Source organism: Balaenoptera musculus, chromosome X, assembly GCF_009873245.2.
Source record: "Balaenoptera musculus isolate JJ_BM4_2016_0621 chromosome X, mBalMus1.pri.v3, whole genome shotgun sequence".
In the NCBI taxonomy this organism is placed as follows: Eukaryota; Metazoa; Chordata; class Mammalia; order Artiodactyla; family Balaenopteridae; genus Balaenoptera; species Balaenoptera musculus.
In genome coordinates, this window is record NC_045806.1 from 31,106,885 (window position 1) to 31,122,605 (window position 15,721).

Genomic DNA, 15,721 nt, shown 5'->3' on the forward strand with positions numbered 1-15,721 from the left:
GGTTTATTTTGCTCTTCTTTATCTAGGTTCTTGTGGTGTGAGTTTAAATTACTGATCTGAGACTTTTCTGCTTATTTAATTTACTATCTTAGTGCTATAAAGTTCAGTCTCAGCACTGCTTTAGCTGTGCCCCACAAATTTTGAAATATTGCATTTTCATTTTAATTCAGTTCAGCATATTTTAAAATTTCTTTTGAGACTTCTCTGACCCACGGATGATCTAAAAGTGTTTTTTAGTTTCCAAATATTTAGAGTTTTCCTGTTGTCCTTCTGTTATTGATTTCAATATTGGCTCCATGATCATTAGAGAGTGCACGCTATATGATTGTAATTATTTTCAACTTGTTACGGTTTGTTTCATTAACTAGGATATAGTCTGTCTTGGTATATGTTGCATGAGGTCTTGAAAAGAATGTGCATTCTCCTTTTTTTGTGTAGAATGTTCTATAAATGTTTGTTAGATTTTATTGGTTGATGGTTCTTCTGTATCCTTGCTGATTTTGTACCTGGTTGTTGTATCATTTGTTGAGAGAGAAGAATGTTCAACACTCCTGGTATGTCTTTGTTAAATTAACATATGTTAAAAGGAACACAAGTTAAGGGTGCTGAATGGTGAGCAGTGGTCCAACAACAGACCACAAGAGAAATTGAAATAGAGAAGTTCGTTACTCACAGGTCCTGTGGGAAGTACATCCAAGCCTCCAGGGGCCACATGGGGAGATCAAGGCAGAGTGCAGACAGAGGCAGAACCTGGGACACATGCCTTTATTAGGGTCTGTGGGTGGAGTGCTTTGGGATTCCCAGGCTAAGGCCGGATTGGTCAATTCAAAACAAAAGAGTAGAGTTTTGGTAAGTTACATGGGATCTCATCTAAGGGGGTGGCCCTGAGAGGCAGAGGAGACTGTTGATCACAAGGTCTATTGCAGAAGTCATATCAGGAACTTAATTTGCTTGTGACTCTGTGGGACGCTATCTAGAGCATGCACGTGCATGAGGGGCTAGTGTCAGTTTAAGGTCTCTGCAGGCTACTTGGCCAAACAAAATGGATGCCAAGGCAATAATACTGTGGAATAGCTTAGCTAATCTTTAATAACTCTAAACATAATTATAGATTTATCTATTTTTCTTTTCAATTCTATCCGGTTTTGTTTCACTTATTTTTCAGCTCTATAGTTCAGTGAATCCACAATGAACACTGCAGTATCTTCTCGGTAGATTGACCCTAAAACTTGCAGAAAGTAATGTAGTCCTGTCAACACATTGATTTTTGCCTCACAAGACTTATGTCAGACTTTGGAACTACAGAACCATAAAATAATAATTTGTGTTGTTTTAAACTGCTAAATCAGTGGTATTTGATAAAGCAGGAAAGGAAAACTAATATGCTAGTATAAGCAATTAGTGCTATAAATTCTTCTAATCACTGCCTTACTTGCATCCCATAGATTTTGATATATTGCATTTTAATTTTCATTGATTCATTTGAACATATTTTTAAAATTTACCTTGAGAAATCCTCTTTGACCCATATATTCTTTAGGGGTATGTTAGTTAATTTCCGATAATTTGAAGAGTTCCCTGTTGAGTTTCTGTTACTGATTTCTAGTTTCAGTCCATTACATTTAGAGTCCAATCACACTCTGTGTGATTTCATTCTTTTACCTTTGTTAAGGTTTTTTTATTACACAGGGTCTAGCTTGTGAATATTCTATGTGTGCTTGAAAACAATGTGTGTTCTGTTGTGTTGGGTCGTGTTCTATAAACACTAATTGTATCCTGTTAGATTATGATGCTGTTCAGTTCTATATCCTTTATACTATATTCATATCCTCTAAATCCTTGATGAGTTCTTTTCTACTGTTACTGTTGATCCCTTAGGGAAAGGTGTTTAAATCCCTGACTATAAGTGTGGATTTGCCTACAAGTCCGTTCAGTTCCCTCATTTTTTGTTTTAGTTTTTTAAGCTCTTCTTTGAGGGCCTACATATTAGGATTGTTGTGTCTTTATAATTTCTGTGGTCAGCCCTTGAAGACCCTGGGCCAGACTGTCAGGCTAAGCGTCCTATTCACTTCTTTATATCAGGTCTAAGGGGATGATGGTGTAGCCGTTGGTCACCAAAGGGAGTAGTCCCAGGAGCCAAGGTGAGGATGCTCCTTCAATAATTAGGAACCAAGTATCCCAGGACAGAGAGGGACCAACAGAATAGTCAGTACTAGGTATCCCATGGTAGGGGTGGTGGTTGACACACCCCTTGACTTCCTTTTCCTGGGGCCCCGTGGAAGTTAACTGCTTTGGTTTGAAGTGTCAACTTCACAGCAGCAGAGAGGAGGGGACACAAGCCTAGCTAATATGATGATCTTGAATGTGAACTAAGAGTATGACTCACTGTAGAACAGAGGGGCCCTGAATGCCAGCCCCTGCTCTCACCCCAGTGTACCTCAGGCAGGGCTGGAAGGCCTCATCCTAAGACTCCGTGTAACTTCCTCCCTGGGTGTATTAGCTTCTAGGACTGCCAAGACAAGTACCACACATCTGGTGGCTAAAATAACCAGAAATTTATTCAATCACAGTTCTGGAGGCCAGAGGTTTGAAATCAAGTTGTTGGCAGTGTTAGTTCCTTCCGGAGGCTCTGAGGCAGAACCTGTTCCATGCTTTAACCTGGCTTCTGGTGGATTGCCAGCAATATTTGGTATTCCTTTGGCTTGTAGAGGCATCACTCCAATCTCTGCCTCTGCCATCACATGGCCTTCCTCCCTCTGTGTCTCTGTATCCAAATCTCCCTCTCTTCTTCTCTTACAAAGGTATCAGTCATTTCATTTAGGGCCCACCCTATTCCAGGATGACCTCATCTTAATTTGATTACATTCGCAAAGATCCTATATCCAGATACGGTCACATTCGCAGGTACTGGAGAATAAGGCTTGAACATATCTTTTGGGACACACAGTTCAATCCACTACACCAGAGATCTTAGGGGCAGGAAGAAGAACAGGAGCCCTGCGGGTTCCTAGAGTAATGCCCTCAAAGAAACCTGCGAAGATGGTCTTTATTATAGCTACAGGATTATCTCCCTGCTGAAGATGAGCACACCCTCTATCCTCCTTCCTCCACTGGACTGGAATTACCTGCTCTCCTGCCCACACTTACGCCTCATGACCCTGGCCAGTGTCACCATGCCTTGGGAGCAGAGCAGTAAGAAATGTGGTGAGAAACACTACAAATCCCAAAGTCAGACACTTGCCCTCCTATTTTGGGGGATATTGCCCAGAGCCACCCCCCCTGCTGCTGGCATTCTTAGGAACCTCAGAGAGCCACATCCACTACCATTGCTTCTGCAGGTGTTGCATGCATGAGATCAGATGAAGGTGCCAAGAGCCAAGATGAGAAAAGCACAGGCACCTCTGAGGCCCCGCTCTCATTTCAGAGCTGACCCAGACGCCTTCTAATGAGGAAGAATAGTGCAGTTGACAGCGCAGTTCCTGCTGCACAAGTATAAAATAAGAGACCCACTACAAAAGCAGACATGCTAAAGATTGTCAACACAAAGTACAATGCAAGCACTACTTCCCTGAAATCTTCAGGAGAACCTCTAAGTACACGAAGCTGATCTTTGGCATTAATGTAAAAGAAACCAACCCCAGAAGTTACTCTTATGCCCTTGTTAGCAAGTTGGACATGACCAGCAAAGAGAGTTTGATTGGTGGCAGGGAGGTGCATGAGACAGGGCTCCTGATGCCTCTCCTGGGTTTGATTTTCATGAATGGCACTTACGCCACTGAGGAAGAGATCTTAGGATTCCTGAATAGCGTAGGGGTATATGCGAGGAGAAGGCATTTAACTTGGGGGGAGCCCAAGAAACTCACCACCAGAGATTTGATGCAGGGAAAGTACCTGGAGTAGGGGCAGGTGCCCAGCCGTGATCCTCCAGATGTGATCTGTGGGGTCCAAGAGCCCAGGTTGAAACCTGCAAGACGAAAATCCTGGGAGGTTTGGCCAAAGTCAAGAAAGCTGTCCCAGTGCCTTCCAGCCCTGGTATGAAGAAGCTTGGAGAGATGAGAAAGAGAGAGCCTGAGTGAGAGTTGCAGCCAGGACTGGCACTACTGACGTAGTCAGTGCAAATTCCAGGGCTATGTCCAGTAGCTTTTCCTGCCCCTAGTGAAGTCTGAGGCAGATTCTTCATGTTGTGGACGAAGAGTGAACGTTCTTAGTAATGGAGGGCCAAAGTGGGCTGCAAAGAACACAGTGGATAAGATCTTTCTGTTCCTTTTCTGTATGGAGAACTTTCACCTCTTTTTTTTTTTTTTTTTTTTGTATTTTTCAAATGTCATTTTTATGAAAGGCTTATTTAGTATCAGAATCTAAGTTTATGAATGACATGGATCACACATCTGTTGCTGTTGATCAGGTTTAAGAGTAAGAGTTTTGGTATTTTCTTGGAAATACGAAAGAATCACATAGTGAAATGTCAGTAATTAGGATCACGAAATAGAGGCAAAAATAAAATGGTTAATTATTGTTTTTTTATATTTTAGTCTTTTAGTAAAATTAAAGACACAGATTTGCTTAGCTTATTCAAGGATGTAGGAGAAATAAAACCATTGTTAATTAACCCTTAGGCCATAGGCCCTTTCATCCTTCAGACATTATTGGGCATCTGCTCTTTGGAAGACTCCTTATTAGTACTGAGGATGCTAAAATAAAGAAGATCCAGCCCTTGCCTATGGAATTTTAGAGTCTAGGAACCGCTTTCACATGATGAAGGTGGTGAAATACTCTGCACAAATAAAATATAACAAATAAAAAAGAGTTAAGCAGGATGGGCTCCAGATGAGAACAGTCAAATGTAAATGTCATAAAGCAAGGAAGTTTGAGGTTTTGGACCCTGCAGTTTCTCCAGTGGGAGGTACTTTTAAGTTAAGTTGGCTGGTGGACTAGGTGAGGCTCTCAGTGTTGTGAGCAGAGGCCAGACACTCAACCGTTGTATCTTAGAGTTGAGAGACTAAGCCTGGAATGAAAAACTGTTCATAGCAGTTACTTTGGTATTTTAGGTAAACTAGAGAGAACCTCCATCTGTGGCAGTAATGGAATGGGTCCTGCGCTTTTCCCAGTTCAGATGAACCCAGTACAGAAACTAGATGTTTTATATATATTGTGTCCAGAGGGTTTCTGTGAAAAAAGTTTGTCACTAGATTGAGGTAAGATGTGAGGAAGACACTGAGCTGTCACTCTTTGTCTTTGTGCTAAGAGTCAGAGCCTGCTCCATTAAAAAGGGCATTTGAATTGTTATCTTGAATGTAATTTTGTAAATCTACAAATGAGGGCTAGATTTCTGCTTGTGGTGGAATGAATGAAAATGGGGTGGTTTGGATGGAAAGGCAGCTGGGAGGGATAGAAGAAGATGGCCCTTCACACAAATTTTAGGAGTTTTGAGTTGCATCCAATTGGAGAAGACTCCCCAGCACTCAAATTAAATAATATTGTTACTGAATGCAAGTCCATGTGCCTGATGCACACTGAGGCCAAACTATACCGAAACATTGGAGTTTGGAGCAGAGAAAGGTTTATTGCAGGGCCATGCAAGGAAATGGGTGGCTCATGCCCTAAAAAGCCAGAACCCATGGTTGGTCAGGTCACATGATGTTCCTGTAGACCTCCAACAAGACAAAGTTATTCTCTGTTCAGGTCAGGTCATGGTCAGGCTATCCCGTATATTTCAAGCTATAGGCAACATTCTTTTACAAAAGGTGCAGAGCCAGCATGACTAAGCACAGGCAGCAGAGCACAAAGGTTAAAGTAAGGTTAAAGTGAAAGGAACAGATCTAATATGGAGTCAGATTTGTTCTTCCCTATTATAATATGTCTTCAAATGGGGGAAGTTGATGAAGCTTTACTTGCAAATCAGCATTTTGGTTGATTTGCTATTCCACATCCTATAGCACTTCATCCTATAGACATGTATTCATAAACTATTAATCATCTAAGATATGCCAGTCACTGTGATATGTACTTTATATATATTACATATATTCCAACAGTCCTAGAAGACAGGGCTTATCAAACTCACTTAATAGATGAAGGGCCTGAGGCTCATAAAGTTTGGTAATGTGCCCATGTTCACAGGGTTAGAATATGACAGAGCTGGGGCTAGAGCCCTGGTCTGAATTCTTCTAGAGCCAACTGTTCTGCTGTCATTTCTTCATAAAAATACTGCTCTTTCCCCACTTCTCTGCAATGGCACATTTTTAATAAATCAAGCAACCATGTACAAGTGGGTCTGTTTGGAGACACTCTATTTGATTACTTTGGTTTATTTGCCTATGCCTGAACTTAATGCCACAAAATCTTGGTTACTATAGATTTTTTCTTCCTTTATATCTTTATTTATTTTTTTAAACATCTTTATTGGAGTATAATTGCTTTACATGGTGTGTTAGTTTCTGCTTTATAACAAAGTGAAAGAGTTATACATATACATATGTCCCCATATCTCTTCCCTCTTGCGTCTCCCTCCCTCCCACCCTCCCTATCCCCCCACTAGGTGGTCACAAAGCACCGAGCTGATCTCCCTGTGCTATGCGGCTGCTTCCCACTAGCTACCTATTTTACGTTTAGTAGTGTATATATGTCCATGCCACTCTCTCACTTTGTCCCAGCTTACCCTTCCCTCTCCCCATGTCCTCAAGTCCATTCTCTAGTAGGTCTGTGTCTTTATTCCTGTCCTGTCCCTAGGTTCTTCAGGACCATTTTTTTTTTTTTTTTTAGATTCCATATATATGTGTTAGCATACAGTATTTGTTTTTCTCTTTCTGACTTACTTCACTCTGTATGACAGTCTCTAGGTCCATCCACCTCACTACAAATAACTCAATTTCGTTTCTGTTTATGGCTGAGTAATATTCCATTGTATATATGTGCCACATCTTCTGTATCCATTCATCTGTCGATGGACACGTAGGTTGCTTCCATGTCCTGGCTATTGTAAATAGAGCTGCAATGAACATTGTGGTCCATGTCTCTTTTTGAATTATGGTTTTCTCAGAGTATATGCCCAGTAGTGGGATTGCTGAGTCATATGGTAGTTCTATTTTTAGTTTTTTAAGGAACCTCCATATTGTTCTCCATAGTGGCTGTATCAATTTACATTCCCACCAACAGTGCAAGAGGGTTCCGTTTTCTCCACACCCTCTCCAGCATTTATTGTTTGTAGATTTTTTGATGATGGCCATTCTGACTGGTATGAGGTGATACCTCATTGTAGTTTTGATTTGCATTTCTCTAATGATTAGTGATGTTGAGCATCCTTTCATGAGTTTGTTGATTATCTGTATATCTTCTTTGGAGAAATGTCTCTTTAGGTCTTCTGCCCATTTTTGGATTGGGTTGTTTGTTTTTTTGATATTGAGCTGCATGAGCTGCTTGTAAATTTTGGAGATTAATCCTTTGTCAGTTGCTTCATTTGCAAGTATTTGAGGACCCACTCCTGAGGGTCCTCAGAGTTTCTATGCATCTCCCACTGCCATCACAGCCACCTCATCCAGCAAATGAGATGAGGGCTCCATGATCCAAGAAGAAGAGCCTAGTCCAGGCATCTCACAGGCTGTGCTAGACCCCAAGAATGTGCCCATAGATGCTCTAGATAAGGAAGTGACTCTGTGGTGAATTTCCTGCTGCTCAAGTATCAAATGAAAGAGCCAATAACAAAGGCAGATATGTTGGAGATTGTCATCAAAGATTGCCAAGTCCACTTCCCTGAGATCCTCCTGAGAGCCTCTGAGTGCTTGGAGATGATCTTTCACCTTGATCTGAAGGAAGTGGATCCCGCCAACCACCACTATTGCCTCCTCATCAAATTGGCCTTACCTATGATGGGAAGCTGCACGGTGAAGTGGGCATGCCCAAGACTGGCATCCTGATACTTATCCTGGGTGTGATCTTTGTAAAGGGCAACCGTGCTACCGAAGATGAAGTCTGGGAAGTTCTGAATGTGACCAGGTTATATTCTGGGAGGAAGCACTTCATCTTTGGGGAGCCCAGGGAGCTCATCACCAAAGGTTTCGTGAAGGAAAAATACCTGGATTACCGGCATGTGGCCAACACTGATCCTGCGCAATTTGAGTTCCTGTGGGGCCCCAGAGCCCACGCTGAAACCACCAAGACGAAGGTCCTGGAGTTTCTGGCCAAGGTTCATGGGACTGACCCAAGTTCTTTCCCATCTCAGTATGAGGAGGCTTTGCAAGATGAAAGAGAGAGAGCCCGAGCCAGAACTTCAGCCAGGGCTCCTCTCCTTCCGTGGCTACTGCAAGTTCTAGTATCGAGAGTAGCAGCTTCTCCCACACCTAGGGGAGTCAGAGGTAGTTTCTTCATGCATTGTTGGAAGAGGCAGTTAGTGTTGATAGAATTTAGGTCTGAGGTGGGGCTGAAAGCCCATATAACAGTATATATGCCTATGTGTTCCTATTTTGTATGTGTAACTTGAAAATTTATTCTTTTTTTGGTATATGTATTATTCAAATATTTCTTTTAATATAGATTTAATTACCTTCAAAACCTTTAAGTTTATGAATGATGTTGGTGATGTATTTAATTCTATAATGAGGTTTACTTGTAAGAGCTTTGTTATTTTATAAATAAATTGTGAAACCATCCATCTTATTTTGTCATCTGGAGCAAGATAACATGATACTGCTGTAGGCATTTCCTTGCAAATGTGAAAGAAATCAGCTTTAAGATAGATGGAATCAAAAGGTAAATAAAAGAGATACTGAAATCTTAGTTTTCTTATTTTTTCTTGAATTTTATTTTATTATACAGCAGGTTCTTATTAGTTATCCATTTTGTACATATTAATGTATATATGTCAATCCCAGTCTCCCAATTCATCCCACCATCACCCCCCTCTTCTTATCTTTTTTAATGCTTGTTTTATAAAATTAAATGATAGGTACATGAATTTGCTTAGTTCTTTCAAGAATGTATATGAAATAAATGTTAATAAATTAGACCTCATATGTATTGGATCGTTTATTCTCCAAACCTTCACTGAACAGCTGCTCTTAGGAAAGCACCGCACTAGTACTGGAATTGCCAGGATTAATGACTCAGGACCTGCCAATAGAGTTTTAACATATGGAACCAACAATCCTTCAAGGACAATTATGGAATCTTCTAATTCCTAAAGACTAGTGAACTGAAGGAGTGAGTGGGTAGAAGTGGACAGTCCTATGAGACTGTCAGCGTGGTCATGCAGTTAAGTGTGGTGGTTTGGGACTTTGGGAAACTAAGAGAGAAACTAAGAAGCAGACTTACAGATATAGAGAACAAACTAGTAGTTACCAGTGGAAGGTGGGGGGACAATATAGGGGTGGAGGATTGGGAGGCACAAACTATTGGGTGTAAGATAGGCTCAAGGAAGTATTGTACAACATGGGGAATATAGCCAATATCTTATAACAACTGAAAATGGAAAGTAACCTTTACAATTGTATATAAATGTTTTTAATTAAAAAAATACAATCTTCCTAAAAAATTTTAAAAATAATAGAAGAATATAATTCTAAAAGAAATTTTAAAATAACGAATAAATAAATAAAATTAAGGGATGGGGAAAAAGAAACTTCAGGTCCTTCAGTGGTAGTTAATTTTACATGAAACTGAATGGTGAGCCAGATGAGGCTGAGGGCATCGTGAGCAGGGACCAGACCCCCAGGTGATGTGTCTCAGTGTTAAAACCCAAGTGTCTGGGATGGTAAACTGCTGTTAGCTGTTACTTTTGGATCCCAAGCAAACCAGAGAGAAATTCTCACCTGGAACAGGAATGGAATGTGACCTGTATTCTCGTCCCAGTGCATCTAAACTCATGCACAAACTGTTTGCTTTTTTTTAATTCTTTTTTTGTATGTGTCACCTCTAAGGAGTTTCTGAGAAATATAGATGATACTCCCTTAAGATTAGACACCCAGAAGCCACTGGGCTGACAGTTTGCCATCGCCTAGGAGAGCCAGCATTCACTTCATTCAAAGGAGAATTTAATCAAGCTGTCTTCAGTGTAGTTTGGCAAACGATAAGTGAGAGCTAAATTTTTGGTGGGGTTGAAATGAATGTAAAAGTGGGGGAAGGGTTGCATGGAAGGTGAAGGGAAGGAAAAATAATTTTCCCTCTACCCTTCTAAGTTCTTGGGTGAGACTTCCTTGTAATAAAAGGACAGATTAACAGGGGAAAAACAAATTTATGTATGTATCTATGGGAGCTCCACAAAGATATGAGACTCGATGAAGTGACTAGAGCAGGAAGCTTTTAGACAATAAATCTGTGAAGAATTGACATGACAAAGGTGTTTGGACTAGGGGTAGTAAGTGGCCAAGAAGTAACAATGTTTGTTTATACAGTCTTCTTGGCTCTAAGTTCTCTGTCTCTGTTGATATGGATGTCTTCTACCCTCCTGGTACAGGGAGGGTGCCTTTCACATCGGAGATTTTACTCCTGCTTTCAGGGGGACAACGGAGGGTCAGAGTGTACTTCTTGAACTGACTGTTTCTCAAGTACCTTCAATTAAAAATAACCAGTATGCCAAAGTGGAACTTTGGGGGTGACATATGGTAGTACCCCCTTATCCTGGTTGTGCTTTTTGATGTTTCAGTTACCCGCAGTCAACTGTGGTCTGAAATGTTAAAATATTAAATGCAAAATTTCAGAAATACATGATTACAAAATTTCAATTCCATGCAATTCTGAGTACTATGATTAAATCTCATTCTGTCCTGCTCCATTCCACCTGGGACATGATTCCCTTTGTCCAGTATATGGCTCCTGTTAGTCAGTTAGTAGTCTCTCTGTTACCACGTCGACTATTGAGGTTTCACAGCACTCATGTTCAAATAACCCTTATTTTACTTAATAATGGCCTAAAGTGCAAGACTAGTGATGCTGGCATTTTGTATATTCTCTTATTGTGTCTAGTTTGTGAACTAAACTTTATCATATGCATGAATGGGAAGAAACATAGTATATATAGGTTTCATCTGTGGTTTCACTCATCCACTGTGGTCTTGGAAGGTAATTCACACAGAGAAGGAAGGACTAATGTATTATGAACCCCTACAAATGGCGGCTGGGAGGAAGGGAAGGGGTTCATCCTTGACACAAATTCTAGGAAATTTGAATTACATCCACCTGGGAAGATATTCCCACACCCAAATTAAAGAACATAAACTCTGCAGGGAAATTTTTACAATGTTTTACTTGCTGAGAAGCATTTTGGTCTGATTTGATATACCATGTCCTATAGCACTTTATGGTTTCTGAGAAAGCCTAGATTTAGAAAACACGCACTCATACACACACACACACACACTCATACACACACACACACACACACACACACAGGTGAGGGTTAGGATTTGCAATCAACATAGAGCAATAACTCTCATTCATCAAAGCCCTATGTTATGCCAGGCACTGTACCATGTGCTTTATATATATACTTCATACACATTACAGAACTCTTAGAAAACAGGATTTATAAAACCAAATTCACATATGGGATCTTCAGGCTCAAAGAGCGTGTGATTTTATCTGATTTCACATGTCTAGTCTGTGACAGAGCTGCCACTAGACCTCTTCTCTGAATTCATCTAGAGCCCACTCTGCTCCACTCTTCCCAGCCTGAGTCAGACCTTCTGTCTCTCACCTCTCTTCTCACTACTCCTTAATGCCTCTCAGGATATAGAAAGAAGGATGTTGGAGCCAGGAACTTATTGCGGGTTTAAAGAAATAAGGTTGAAATAAGGCACACAATTTGGGGATTGTCTGTGAGCTTCTTTTACCAACATCTTGAGAGCTGACTGCCTAGGAGCTGGCATTTTTATCAGCTCCTGCTGTCTCTGCAATAGAGTGTCCTTCCTTTGGGTCTTCTCCAGTGCACCGTCTTGTCCAAACTGGAACCTGACCTGTTGGCCGGGTCTTCAGTCCTCCTCTGAAAGCTGCACCTGCTCCCAGTGGAGCAAACAGGGCAAAATTCAACTGAACAAATGATAATGTGGTTATAATAACTGCTTGGTTGTCCTTGTCTACTCATTCTATCATCTGTAGCATTTCCAAGTCAGTTTTGATTGATTAATTTTCTCCTAATATTGGTATTATATTCTTCCTTCTCTTCAAGCCTGGTAATATTTGATTTAATGCCAGAGGTTGTGAAATTGCAATTTTACCTTATTCACACTTTCCTATAAAAAATGCAACTTTTTAAAAATTATTTTTTATTGAAATATAGTTGATGTAATATTATATTAGTTTCAGGTGAACTACACAGTGATTCACCCTTTACATGCATTACAAAATGATCACCACGGTAAGTCTAGTAACCATCTGTTCCCATAAAAATTTACTATAGTAGTGTTGACCATATTCCTTATGCTGTATATTACATCACCATGGCTTACTTATTTTATAATTAAGAGTTTGTATCTCTTAATCTTCTTCACTTATTTTGCCCAACTCCCCACCACCCTCCACTTTGGCAACCATCCTTTTGTTCTCTGTATCTATGAATCTACTTTTGTTTTTTGGATTACACATATAAGTGTAATCTGTATAATCTGTAGTATAGTCTGGAGTCAGGGAGCCTGATTACTCCAGCTCTGTTTTTCTTTATCAAGATTGCTTTGGCTATTCAGTGTCTTTTGTGTTTCCATACACATACACATTTGTCTTTCTCTGTCTCACTATTTCACTTAGTGTAATACCCTCTAGATCCATCCATGTTGTCCTAAATGGCAAGATTTCATTTTTTTAATGGCATCTTTTTTATCCACTTATCAATTGATGAGCACGTAGGTTGCTCCCATATCTTGGCTATTGTAGATAATGCTGCAATAAACATTGGGGTGCATGTATCTTTTAGAATTATTGTTTTTGTTTTCTTCAGGTAAATAACCAGAAGTGAAATTGTTGGATCATACAGTAGTTCTGTTTTCAATTTTTTGAGGAACCTCCATACTGTTTTCTATAGTGGCTCTACCAATTTACAATTCCAACAACAGTGGATGAAGTTTTCCTTTTTTCCACATACTCAGCAACATTTGTTATTTGTTGTCTTTTTGATGATAGCCATTCTGACAGGTGGGAGGTGGTTTCTCATTGTGGTTTTGAGTTGCATTTCTCTGATGAATAGGGATATTGAGCATCTTTTCATATACCTGTTAGTCATCTGTAGGTCTTCTTTGGAAAAATGTCTATTCAGGTCCACTGCCCATTTTTTAATTGGGTTGTTTGTTTTTTGGATGTTGAGTTATATGAGTTCTTTGTATATTTTAGATACTAACTCCTTATCAGATATATCATTTGCAAATATCTTCTACCATTCAGTAGGTTGCCTTTTCATTTTGTTGATGGTTTCCTTACCTATGCAAAAGCTTTTTAGTTTGATATAGTCCCATTTAGTTGTTTTTGTTTGTTTGTTTTTTGTTTTTATTTTTGCTTTTTTTCCCCTTGCCTGAGGAAACAGATCCTAGAAAATATTGGTAAGACTGACATCAAAGAGCATACTGTTTCCTTCTAGGAGTTTTATGGTTTCAGGTCTTACATTAAGTCTTTGATCCATTTTTATTTTGCTTTTGTGTATGGTATGAGAAAGTGATCCAGTTTCATCCTTTTGCATGTAGCTGCCCAGTGTTCCCAACACCATTTATTGAAGATGCTGTATTTTCTCCATTGTATGCTTTTGCTTCCTTTGTCATAGATTAATTGAGCATATAAGTGCGGATTTATTTCTGGGCTCTCTATTTTGTTCCATTGATCTATGTGTCTGTTTCTCTGCAATGCCATACTGTTTAGATGACTGTAGCTTTGTAGTATAGTTTGAAACAGGGCAGTGTGATACATCCAGCATTGTTCTTATTTTTCAAGATGGCTTTGGTTATTCAGTGAAATACATTTACTTTAAATTTCAATACATCAGTGTACTCAAGATGTGTTCTGTAATGCTATGAAGTTACTTAGAAACAAAATAATCCTTTGCGTTCTTGCTTGCAAGCTTTGTTAGTTGGGGCCAGAGAAGAATTAACTACGGCTTAACTCACCACACTACTGAGACAAAACAATTCTTAGTACTCTCACTGATGCCCCATGAATCATATGGTTTATCACTCTGACAGGAAGTACTCCCAGCCCTATGTGGACTCCACAGTTCTTTCTCTGTGCAGCTCTCTCCTCCCCAGTACTCTCTCTTAGGAACTCTATCTGAGTTACCCTCCCCAGACTCTTAGCTTCATCTCATCAACTCACAGAGAACCCAGGTTCCACCTGGGTCCAGGCAGTAAACTGGGGAAATTACAGGCTCACATCCTTTGTTTTCCATCTCTCAGCCATCACTGTCTTTTATGGAATGGTGTCCAGTATATTGATTATTGTTCTCATATATTTTATCTGTTTTTTCAGTTGTTTCAGGCAAGTTGATAAATCCAGTCACAGTTACTCCATCTTCACCACAAGTATAGGTTGTATAAGTCATAAGTAATATCTAAATAATTGAAGCATGCTAATGTCTCAAAAGATAAAACCAACATTTCAAATGCATTAAAATAAATTAGGATTGAAAGACTGAAGCAAACCTGAAACACATATACCTACATAATTTTGTCCTTTTGAGAATTTTATATAAAGGAAATTAGAGTAGATAAGGTTTACCTTTAAGATTGGCTTTTTTCACTCATCATTATAGCCTTGAGATTGATCCCAGTTGTAACATGTACGCTTGTCTCTTCTTTCTTATTGTGGCGTAGTATTCCATGGTATGGATCACAGTCTTATCTATTCCTAATAAAAGGGAATTTGGTTTGCTTCCAGTTTTTGGCTATTACAAATTAAGCTTCTATAAACATTAAGATGCAGATTTTTTTGTGTGAGTATAAATTTTTATTTCTCCATGAAAATGTGCAGTAGGTTCCTGTTCAAACATAAGTAAAAGTTAACTTTATTATAAACTTCTGAATGGTTTTCCAGAGAACCTGGACTATTTCACATTCCCACAATCAATGTATGAGAGATCCAGCTCCTCCACATCCTCACCAGGACAGGGTATTTTTAGTACTTTTAAAGCCATTCTCATAGATATGTAGTGTTATCTCAGTGGTTTAAATGTACATTTCCTTAAAGGATAATAATGTTTAATGTGTTTTCAGGTTTTCATCTGCTTATCTGTATCCACATGCCTCTTTGGTAAAGCATGTGTTTAGGTCTTATGCCAATTTTCTAATTAGACTCTGTTTATTACTGTTGGATTTAGAGAGTTCTTTTTTATTTAGGGAACAAGCCCTTTTTCAGATATGTGATTTACAAATATTTTCTCCCAGTCTGTATATTGTTATTTCCTTTTCCTACCAGTGCTGTTCACAGAGAAAAAGTATTTCAAGGTTCATTAAGTCTAATACAGAGATATTTGATTTGATGGATTAAAGTCAAGTATAAGTACTTTTCGCAGTGGAGAGGAGGGGCATGCCATGACGTTGTGTTGAGACTGAAGTCTACAATACAAGACAAATGACAAGATAGTTTGGAGCGAGCATTTTAAAGTTCCCCTTTAGCTATTCCAAGCGTGTCTTAGTACAATGGATTTCTATTGTTTCACTGCAGGAATCTGAGGTGGCACCAGAAACCACAGCTGCCATCAAGTATCAATAGAGCATCATATCAGGAGAGTAAAAAATTTGAATTTCTCGAAGCAGTA

The 15,721-nt window shown here is 39.5% G+C and overlaps 1 pseudogene; it reads left to right on the forward strand.

Moving 5' to 3' along the window:
- Positions 1-3,152: 3,152 nt before the first annotated feature.
- On the forward strand, positions 3,153-14,492 carry LOC118888254 (annotated as a pseudogene).
- Positions 14,493-15,721: the final 1,229 nt, after the last annotated feature.